Source organism: Lynx canadensis, chromosome B3 (assembly GCF_007474595.2).
Source record: "Lynx canadensis isolate LIC74 chromosome B3, mLynCan4.pri.v2, whole genome shotgun sequence".
NCBI lineage: Eukaryota > Metazoa > Chordata > Mammalia > Carnivora > Felidae > Lynx > Lynx canadensis.
In genome coordinates, this window is record NC_044308.2 from 53,135,030 (window position 1) to 53,147,337 (window position 12,308).

Consider the following 12,308-nt stretch of genomic DNA (forward strand, 5'->3'; position numbering starts at 1 on the left):
CCTCCCCAACTTGCACTCTCTCCAAATTAAATAAATATTAAAAAAAAAGAAAGAAAGAAAGAAAAAGAAGTTAAATCAGCTTCAGCTAAACAATAAAAAAAAGGAAGAAGATTAAGCAAATGCAGTAAAATCTTGATAATCATTGAAGCTGGGTGATGGGTGTTTGTTTCTACTCTTGTGTAGGAATGAAATCCCCCCACACACACACCACCTGCATGACATTTTTTATCAAAATTTTTCATTTTTCTTTGGAGAACTGTTTCATGTAATATTGTGAGGGAGCAAAATTAGGTGTATGTTCAATTTCCTTTCATGTGCATCTCTCCTCATATTTTTACTCTTCAGCTATATATTTATAATCATTTGATATTATGCACCTATGTTATATTTAAATCTTTTTCAAAGCACAGAGTCAATTAATACAGTGAATAGCTGGTTTCCCTAGTTATTTTATGTTTTTACATGTTTTAGTTTTACTTAGGGTCTTATGTATACTATAATTGGCTTTTATGATCTTAAAGTATAGTAGGTTAAGATTAGCTACCTGTGTGTTATCCCTTTGAGACTTTCACGAAACCAGATGAAAATCTCCTAAGAATAGTGCGGCAAGTATACACATACTGACACACATAAACAGACATATATACTTAGAGTAATTCCATTTTAATGACATTTAACTTCCATTTCAGGAACTTCCTATAATGATCTTAAAATGCTAAAATCTTTTTTTTTATATGAAATTTATTGTCAAATTGGTTTCCATACAACACCCAGTGCTCATCCCAACAGGTGCCCTCCTCAATACCCATCACCCACCCTCCCCTCCCTCCCACCCCCCATCAACCCTCAGTTTGTTCTCAGTTTTTAAGAGTCTCTTATGCTTTGGCTCCCTCCCTGTCTAACCTCTTTTTTTTTTTCTTCCCCTCCCCCATGGACTTCTGTTAAGTTTCTCAGGATCCATATAAGAGTGAAAACATATGGCATCTGTCTTTCTCTGCCTGACTTATTTCACTTAGCATAACACTCTCCAGTTCCATCCACATTGCTACAAAAGGCCATATTTCATTCTTTCTCATTGCCACGTAGTATTCCATTGTGTATATAAACAACAATTTCTTTACCCATTCGTCAATTGATGGACATTTAGGCTGTTTCCATAATTTGGCTATTGTTGAGAGTTTGAAATGCTAAAATCTTAATTAATTGCTATTAAGTTAGGATATATATGTTAGCAATGCTAATATAGGACAGAAATAATGATATACAGTGTCAGAAAATGAGATTTTTTTCTTGAGATTCCTTGTTTTCAATTTTTTACCAATATCCTATGTAAAGAAAACCTTTTTTTTTTTAAGAAACCAGAATAAATATCAAAGCAAACAGCTGTTTCAAACTAGATAATCGAGTTTGAACAGACTTATCTTTTTTTTTATATATATATATATATTTTTTTTAACGTTTATTTATTTTTGAGACAGAGAGAGGACAGAGTATGAACGAGGGAGGGTCAGAGAGAGGGAGACACAGAATCGGAAGCAGGCTCCAGGCTCTGAGCTGTCAGCACAGAGCCCGACGCGGGGCTCGAACTCATGGACCGCGAGATCATGACCCGAGCCGAAGTCGGCCGCTTAACCGACTGAGCCACCCAGGTGCCCCAGACTTATCTTTTTATATATCTTACTACTTGGGTTTGCTCAAAAACATTGATATGTCTATGCAAATGGATAACAATTCACTAATAGAACCACCAATTAATAATTTAAACATTAACCATGAAAATTAAAATCTACAACACAGTCTCATAATCTCTGAAATCCAAAATCACTAATGTGTACAACCTGATTGTTCATCTCTTATGTGATTAAGTAAGTCTCTGCCTAAGGCTGAAATTCAGAGATTAGGGTTTTTTTGTGGTTTGTTTGTTTGTTTGTTTGTTTCAAAGATTAATTTTTTACATAAACCTCATAGTTTTTAGTTTGGGGTGCTTTTTGTTTGTTTGTTTTTATTTTCTCAGGAAATAGTTGAATCAAATGATTTAGGGGTAGCTCCAACATCAAAATTAGTTTTAAGAAAATTATCACTGTTCATTATAGTTGGGTACATTTAGTCTCAGACCCCTCTAAACTCTACCCAGATAGTCATCCGTTCATTATAGACTTATATACACTTCAGAGCAGTTTATACAGTCCCAGCAAGAACATTCCTCATCAACACAAAGGCTTTGTTCAACTCAAGGGGGAATTTCTCTCTATGGCTACTGGTAATTGGTTCTAGTTTCTGCCCAAATACAGTCACTTGGGGTAGGGTTTTAAAGCTTTAGGAAGAGATTTTTTTTTTTTTTTCTTTTAAAAATAAACTACAGCCAGGGACGCCTGGGTGGCTCAGTTAGTTGAGCATCCGACTTCGTCTCAAGTCTTGATCTTGCAGTTCATGAGTTCAAGCCCTGCATCGGGCTTACTGCTGTCAGAAGGGAAGGCCTGCTTCCCCTCTGTCCCCCTTCTCTCTCCCTTCCCTCACTCACGTTTTCTCTCTCTCTCTCTCAAAAATAAATAAACATTTAAAAAAATTAAAAAATAAACTAGGGCCAAAGAAAAGTTACAAAAAATATGTATTAACTTGTATATTATGTAGCTAATTGACATATTTGCATGTAATAAAGTTCAAGAAGCCCAATTTTCATCCTCTCAATAATTCAAGAACTATTTACTGAATACCAATGATATGCCAGGCACTGTACTAAGCTATTGGGGTTAGAGATTAATATTTGAAATATTCCAGGTATTTTTGGTTGCCATTATATAAGCTTTCCTCTTGCAAGCCAGGTTAATTTTTTTGAAAGAAAGCCTCAGGAAGAAAATCCATTAATCCTCTATACAAAGTACAACACAATTTGTTGGAACTGGATTAATCACTCTCTGCTTACATAAACAAAGGATTTTCCAAATTTATAAGTGTCTAATTTAGGTGACAGGGAAAATTTACAAAAAATAAACATTTCATATATTGGCTGTCTTTTTGTTTTGATGCTTTAATTGATTTGAATTATATTCATGTTGCCAGCATTCTAAGTTGTTCCTCTTCAGTTTTGAGATACAGTGTCTCTTTCTCAGTTGCCCAGGGACTTATTCTGGTGGCAAATCCATTCAGGGAAAGGTCAAAGCCTGATTACTGTGGAAACATTTATATAAGCCAGCTATTTGGACCTAGTGAAGAAAACAAAGATATTTAATTAGCTCATTAAATAGATTGAGGAAAAGGTTTTGTGAAAGGCTGAATCAAGTATAATCTGTTCTCGATTATTAGTGACCAATTTCTCAGTTTTTGTTTTTGTTTTTATTGTCACAAAGGGTAGTACAGAAAAAGGTTAAGGACATAAACTCTGGAATTAGACTGTGTTGGTTGTATTCCTGGCTCTGTCCTGTGCCTCAGTTTCCTCCTCTCTACAACAAGGACAATAATAAGGATACCTAGCTGATGGAGTTGACAGGACTTAATACATGTTAAGTGTATCAAGAACAACAACTGGATAATAGAAACCATTCCACAAATGTTAGCTAGCCATTCAATGTAGGGAGGCAAAGACTTCGATGCTTTCAAATTGTTTCATTGTAAACCTGCTTTATTCATCTGAATGTAAACCTCTATATTTGTGTGGATGTCAAGGTTTATAAAACATGTATTAAAGAATTATAGGGGGGTGCCTGGGTGGCTCAGTTGGTTAAGCATGACTTGGTCTCAGGTCATGATCTCACGGCTCATGAGTTCAAGCCCGATGTGGAGCTCTGTGCTGACAGCTCAGACCTTGGAGCCTGCTTCGGATTCTGTGCCTCCCTCCTCTCTGCCCCTCCCCTGCTCAAGCTCTGTCTCTCTCTCATTCAAAAATAAATAAACATTAAATAAAAGAATTCTGGGAAGTCATAAAACTTGATGAGCGTCACAGATACTAATCATTCAGAAGTTGTACTACTTATTGTTGCTTCAGCTATAGTACAACTTACAATAAACTCAGAATATTCTAGAAATATTTTTTCCAGGTTAAAATTAAGCCTCTTTATTGTTAAATACCCTAAAACCTCAGAAAATCTGCTAATATTTAGAATATCCCCACTGCAGATGTTTGCATTTAAATCAGTGAAATGTGCTTCTGAAAGTTTCTAAATGTGAATGCAACACCAAGTATTGTATATATTTGTTAACAAATTTAAATTACAAAAACAAAGAAGAAATTGTCTTTATTACTGTAGCTTAGTAATAAGTCTTGAAGTTAGGTAGTATCATGTCAGCCCTCCACTTTGTTCTCCTTTAATACTGTGCTGGTTGTTTTCAGTATTTCGCCTCTCCATGTAAACTTTAGAAATGGCTTGTTGGTATCCACAAAGTAACTTACTGAGATTTTGATTGGAATTATGTTGAATTTATAGATCAAATTGAGAAGAACTGATATCTTGACAATACTGAGCTTTCTTACCCACGTAGATGGAGTATCTTTCTATTTATTTAGAGTTTATTTGATTTCTTTCCTCAGAATTTTGTAGTTTTCTTCATATGAATCTTATATATATTTTGTTAGATTCATACCAAAGTGTGTCATTTTTCGGTACTAATGTAAATGGTATTGTGTTTTAATTTCAAATTTCAATTATTCATTTCTTTTTTTTCTTTATTTTATTAGTTTTCTTTATTTTTGAGTGGCAGAGAGAGACAGAGCACGTGTGGGGGAGGGGCAGAGAGAGAGAGGCAGACACAGAATCGGAAGCAGGCTCCAGGCTGTGAGCTGTCAGCACAGAGACTGATGTGGGGCCCAAACTCATGAACCGTGAGATCATGACCTGAGCTGAAGTCGGACACTCAACCGACTGAGCCACCCAAGCACCCCCAATTATTCACTTCTGATACCATTTTATCATAAGAAAAATTTTTTTACTTGAAAACCTTTTGTTGACCACACTATTGTAATTCCGTACAATAAAATAAAATATATCAGTAGATTGAAGCAGTAAGATGGAAGATGGGTTGTATTAGTCCAGGTTCTGCAGAGAACATAACTGATATATATATGATTGGCTCATGAAATTATGGAGTTTGAGAAATCCAACTATTTGCTGTTTGTAAGCTGGAGACTCAGGAAAGCTGGTGGTATAGCTCTGAGAACCAGAGGGCTGGTGACGTATTTGCAGTGAAGAACAGGAGATGACTGATGTCCCAGCTCATCAGTCAGGCAGAGAATAAATTCCCCCTTCTTCTGCCTTTTTGTTCTATTTGGGTCCTCCATAGATTGGAAGAAGCCGCATCCACACTGGGGAGAGCCATCTGCTTTACTCAGTATACCAATTCAAATGCTAATCTCGTGCAGAAACACCCTCACAGATCCTCCCTTAAAAATCGTGTTTAATCTGGGCACTCCATGTCCCAGTCAAGTTGACACCCAAACTTAATCATCATGGGGGTAATCAGAGTTAGTATTCTAAGGCAGTGGTCCTCAAACTGAGGTATATTTATATATCCATGGTGATAAATGAAGACAAGGATATGGATAGTATTAAGGGAACTGATGTCTAGGAAATTGATTTCATAACAGTAATTTAATTTTATATTTCTCTTACTTCCATCTTCTTTTTGTCCTTCTTATTTCTAGCTTCTTAGAGGATATCTCAGTTGTTTCAACAGACCATGTGCACTAGGGTATTAGACACTCAGAAACTAAGGCCAGTGTAGTCAGTTTTAGAATAAAACATTTTTTTAAAGTTTTATTTAGTTATTTTGAGAGGCGGGGAGAGGCGGAGAGAGAGAGGAGAGAGAATCTCAGGCAGGCTCCACACTGTCAGTGCAGAGAGCAACACTGGGCTTGGTCTCACCAACCAGGAGATCATGACCCGAGCTGAAATCAAGAGTCTGATACTTAACCGATGGAGCCACCCAAGTTCTTCTAGAATAAAACATTTAAAGAGATACAAACAGTAGCACAAGGCCTGAGCCACGCAAGAAGTAACCTAGCACACACTGTGTACTCCACAGAAGATGTTCAACAAATGTGATGGGTAAATGGATGGCTGATGAATTAAACAATATGCTGTGAGAACACAGACTTCCATGTTCTGCTCCACTTCCTGTAACCCGTTCCTATGTAAGAATAGCACTTTGTCTTAATCTGATAAAACTCTGCATGCTTGAATCAAAGGACTGAGGTATATCTGTAGAATCTGGCCTATCAGTAGGTTTATTTTTTTCTTCAACAAATATTATTGGATGATTCCTCCATATGTGTCATTGAGCCTAGATACACTGGTAAATAAGACAGATAAGATTAGGTTCCTTGAACATTTGTTGGCAGGAGGTGAGGGGATTGGCATGTAAGTTGGTAATTAGAATACAGGGAGAGAAATGCTATTACAAGGAATATAGTGTACAATGGGAGCATATAGAAGGAGCACCTAACTCAGATTCGGTGTGCTGTAGGGAGGAAATTAAAAAAAAAAAATCTTGAAAGAAGGAATTTACAAGTTGAGTACTGATAAGGTACGTTTGAAGGGTATGGGAAGTGGGCTAGGAGAAGTAACTAGAGATAAAACTGGAAAAATAAGATGGGATCAGATACTAAGGTATTGGGACCTGTTATAAGAGCAATAAGAGCCACTGAAGGGTTTTAAGTACAGAAGAGACTTAAGGACCATTCTTACTAAATTAATTCTAAGGAAGAGGCTGTTTGGGTTTATATTACTGGAGTCCAAGCCTTTTATCACTTAAAAGGGTTGATATGACATGGTTGTACCTCTCTGCCTCTGTTTGAGTATTCTCTTTATCTAGAACACCTTACTATACTTCTATATACACCTTTCCAATTCTTCCCACAATACTCAATTCATATTCTAGGGCCCCCAAGCTTTGCAAATATTCCCAGCTGGTGATTAGATTCTACCACAGCATAGTGCCTTATTTGTATGACATTGTTTATCAGTTATATATTGCTGCATAATAGATAACCCCCAAATTAATAACTTGAAAGAACAAAAAACACTTATCATTTCTCAAAGTTCCCAAGAATCAGGAATTTGGGAATGGCTTAGCAGTGACTCTATCTCACAGTTTTTCATGAGGATATGTCAGTTGGGGATGCAGTCATCTGACATCTTATCTGGGGTTGAAGGATACATTCTCAGGATGGCTTACCCACATGGCTGGCAAGTTAATTTTGGTTGTTGCAGGAGGTATCATTTCCTCGTCCCTTGTACATCTTCAAGAACTACTTGAGTGTCCTCCTGACATGGCAGTTGAATTCCTCCAGAGTGAGTGATCTAAAAGAACAAGGTGGAAGCCAAAATGTCTTTTATGACCAAGGCTTGGAAGTCTGACACATTGCCATTCCCACTATATTCCATTGGCCACACAGGTCAGTCCTATTCAATATGGGAGATTACACAAGGATGAGAATACCAGGAAGTGAAGAACATTGAGGGCCCTATTGGAGGTTGGCTACCACAGCGATTATAACGTTTATCTTCATTATGAGTTAGGCTTGTATCTATCTCTGTATCTAAATCATTCTCACCCTCCCTTTTTTTTATTATCACTCCACTATGGAGTCTTTTTTAGACATGTTTTTCCTAATTATATCCTTCCCTTCATGAAACTGTAATGTTTATTTATGTACTATGTGTACACCTGTGCTTTATATGTAAAAAGAGTAATATTTTTCACCCCCTGCCCTAATAATCAGTTTTCACTTCCTTGAAGCAGATAATATCACCCCTTTTGACATTGAGAATGCATGTACTAGACTGACAGCTGAAAACCTGAGGATTGACTGCCTCCAATCTTCCTTCAGGGAAAGAACTAGGGGTGGGGGTGGGAGGGTAGGGGGAAGGGGTAGGTGGTGGTAAACTCTCTCCAGCCCACAGACACTTTCACTCACCCAAAGCAACATCATTTGTCCTGTCTTTCCTAGGAGACACCTGTAGTTCTTTGGAATTCAGTTCTTTCTGTTGCCTATGATGACTTCTGTTCTCTGATGAGTTTTAAAAATCATAGTTTTGTGGTTTATTTGCCTTTTTCTCATTAGAATGGATGTGGCATTCTCTTGTGGCTTTCTATATTCTAAGAGGAAGTGGGACTCTTCTTTTTCAGTTTCATGCAAATAATCAAAGGGATTTCCATGCACTAAGTTCCCAAGAGTGACTCTTAATGCCTTCTAAGGCAATGTCTGTAGCTTATGGTGTCTCATGGATTTTCTCATTTCTTCGTTTGCGTTGTGTTTGCGGTCATTTGTGTAGCCAACATTTAATGAGCTGCTACTATGTTCTACCGCTGTTCTACATATTAGCTCATTTCAAACTATCCTTGACTCCTCTCTTTTCTCTCATACCCACATCCTGTCTGTCAGGTGATCCTTGGACTCTATCTTCAAAATATAACCAGTTCCTTTAAAAACTAAAAATGGACTTATGAAGGGCCTACCAATTGCATTTATCTCAGAGAAATGAAGACTTATTTTCATAGAGGAACTTGTACACAAATATTCATAGCAGCTTTGGTTGTAGAGACCCAAATGTCCTTCAAAAGGTAAATGGACAAACTGTGGTCCATCCATGTCATGAGGTACTGTTCGGCAGTGAAAAAGAATAAACTGCTGGTGCAAGCAGCAGCTTGGATGGATCTCCAGGGAATTATGCTTAGTGAGTCTAGCCACAAGGGGATATATATTGCATGATTCCATTTAGGTAACAATTGTGAATAACATAATTATGGGGCTAGAGTTACAGATTGGTGGGTGTCAGAGGTTAGGAGTGGGATGGAAGGGGTGCGGCTGTAAAAGAGGTGACATGAGGGATCTCATGGTGATAGTTGGGCATCTTGATTGTTTGGGTGGTTAGTCCAGGCTACACATGTGACAAAATTGTATAGAGCTACACACAAACATATACACAAATGAGTGCACGTATAACTGGTGAAATCTGCATAAACTCTGTGGATTTTGCCAATGTCAATTTCTTGGTTTGATATTGTGCTGTGGTTATATGAGATGCTGGGGGGAGGAGAAAGGGATATTGGGGAAATGTATTTGTACTTCTTTGTGCATTTCTTTGCAACTTCCTATAATTCTACAATTATCTCAAAGTAAAACATTTTATTTATTTATTTTATTAAAAAAATTTTTTTTAACATTTATTTATTTTTGAGACAGAGAGAGACAGAGCATGAGCAGGGAGGGTCAGAGAGAGAGGGAGACACAGAATCTGAAACAGGCTCCAGGCTCTGAGCTGCCAGCACAGAGCCCAATGCGGGGCTCGAACTCACGGATCGCGAGATCATGACCTGAGCCCGAGTCGGACGCCCAACCGACTGAGCCACCCAGGCGCCCCTTGTTTATTTATTTTAATTTTTTAAATGTTTATTTAGTTTTGAGAGAGAGAGAAGAGTGTGAGCTGGGGAGGGGAAGAGAGAGAGGGAGACACAGAATCAGAAGTAGGCTCCAGACTCTGAGCTGTCAGCACAGAGCCCAACGTGGGGCTCCATCTCACACCATGAGATCATGACCTGAGCCAAAGTTGGATACTTAATCGACTCAGACACCCAGGCACCCAGGTGACCCTTTTATTTATTTATTTTTAAATGTTTATTTATTTTTGAGAGAGACAGAGACAGTGTGCGAGTGGGGGAGGGACAGAGGAAGAGGGAGACAGAATCTGAAGCAGGGTCCAGGCTCTGAGCTGTCAGCTCAGAGGCCAATGCAGGGCTCAAACTGGTGAACCACAAGATCATGACCTGAGCCGAAGTCAGTTGCCCAACTAACTCAGCCACCTAGGTGCCCCAGAAAAACATTCTAAATACACAAATAAAAAATCTAAGAGTTGGTATGGTACCATGCTTTTCCATTTTTTTAAAATCACGTATAACACTTCACTTAGTGCTTTAAAAAGAGTGTAGTAGTAAATGTTTGTTGAATTGTTGCAAATAACTGGGCAAGGATAGGAAGGAGAATCAGTATATGATTCATTGAGAGTGGGAATTAGAGATGTCATTGACCAAAATGGAAACAGAGCCCCTATGGGAAATAAGTGAGACAGAAAGAGAGCATTTAATGAACATTTTCTTTTTTTTTTTTTATTTTTAAATTTTTTTTTTCAACGTTTATTTATTTTTGGGACAGAGAGAGACAGAGCATGAACGGGGGAGGGGCAGAGAGAGAGGGAGACACAGAATCGGAAACAGGCTCCAGGCTCTGAGCCATCAGCCCAGAGCCCGACGCGGGGCTCGAACTCATGGACCGCGAGATCGTGACCTGGCTGAAGTCGGACGCTTAACCGACTGCGCCACCCAGGCGCCCTGAACATTTTCTTAAATACTGAACACATCCATCTTTATTCATCACTGAACATTAAAGAGGACTATTCCTAATATAGTCTTAGGAACTCAGTATTTTTTTTTATGTTTATTTATTGTTGAGAGAGGGAGAGTCCGAGAGGGGGAGGGACAGAAAGAGAGGGGGACAGAGGATCCAAAGTGGGCTCCTCACTGACAGCAGCTAGCTTGATGCAGGGTTTGAACTCATAAACTGTCAAATCATGACCTGAGCCCAAGTCAGATGAGCCACCCAGAACCCCCTAAGTACTTTTTTTTTTTAAAAAGAATTAATTCATCCTCCAGAATTGATTACTTACTGCAAATCAGCATGTTGAACTTCAGGGCTTCTGATAACCTGTAAATTAAGGACTTTATTTTCATTAGTTCAATTAAAGATGAATTATATTTCTCATTTCTAACTGTGAACTAAATGCTCCAATTTAGCAAGAGCTCTGGAGATCAAGTGCCATGGAGCTATTATTACCTTTCTACATCATCCAAGCAAGGGATGAAGCATTTGTGGGTGCAAAAAAGGGCCAGAGTCACAGAGACTGAGGAAAACAAAGCACTCTCATCTCATTGTATTTTGATTTTCTGGTTTTTCTCCACTTTCTAGATTATAAACTTGATTCAGGCAGTAAGTGAGTAGGCCCAGCTGACATCTAGAAAATAAACATTTATTGAATGTATGCATAAATTAGCCAAAATCCCTGCCCCAAGGGGCTGATAATCTAGTAGGAAAGGTATGACACATGTAAGAGTGTTTTTTTTTTTAAACCTTGGTCCTGCTGGACCTGCCAGATGGGGAAGGAATACACAGTACTTGAAGATTGTTCACAAGAACTGCCAAAGCATATTAGGTAAAACAATGGACAGATTAATTTTGTTGAAGATTATGTTCATAATACATAACATACATACATAAACATGATCATAATGTTTAAATTATAGTTATGCTGAGTGAAAGGAGCCAGACCAAAAAAAAGGTACACGTTGTATGATTCCATTATATAAAACCATGAAATATGCAAACGAATCTATAGTTACAAACTGCGGAGGAACCTTGAGGGGTAATGAGTATGTTCACTGGCTTGTCATAGTGATTTCGTAAGTGCATACATATGTCAACACTTGCCAAAATGTACATTTAAATATGTGTAGGTTATTGTATGTCAATTATTCCTCAATAAAGCTGTTTTTAAAAAAGAGGTGTGATAAAATCAGGTAATAGAGGATCAGATGGACCAATTTTTTCCTCGGGAGAAGAATCATGTGTGAAAAACAACTTAGTAAACTATCGCTAATTGTCAAACCTTGGCTGGTGTGTTAGCAAAGGAAAAGAAAAGGCAGAGAGGTATCAGACCCAGGAGCAACCTGCAGTCTTTGGTTAAGGCACGTGCTGTATGAGTTGTCTGTGGGCGACATCTCCGGAGGGAAAGGATGCAGCCCACAGTTAAATCTGGGAGAATTTTTTCTGGCAGAAACAGGGTAAATTGGAGAGAGAACATGATTTGGGGTGTGATGATTTGGCATTTTGGACGAGGAGAGTAAGGCCCCCGTCTAACGCACAGGGAAGGGGCTCGGAAACGCAGCAGAGCACAGGCAGTGGCCAAGCCCTGTTAGCGCGGGGGTGGGGGGGGGGGCAAGGCCAGGCCCCGCTAGCGGTGATGAGACCACGCCGCAACTCCAGGCAGGATCCCGGAGGCCCAGAACCTTAATCCTCCACTATTGCTTCCTTCAGTTCCATCCCGGGAGGGGACACAGATGTTTGTGCGAGTCCCGCCCAAGTATACACTGGAGACCCTGGGAGAACAGCCGACCCTTCCCGGGAAACCCACAGCGCTGGAGCTAGAAGCTCCCGTGCCCGGCGCGTGCGCGCGGCGCGCAGGGAGGCAGTCTGGAAGTGAGGGAGCGCGCGCCCTTCACGTGACCCAGCCCGCGGGCGGCGACGCACACGACGCGCCCCTCAC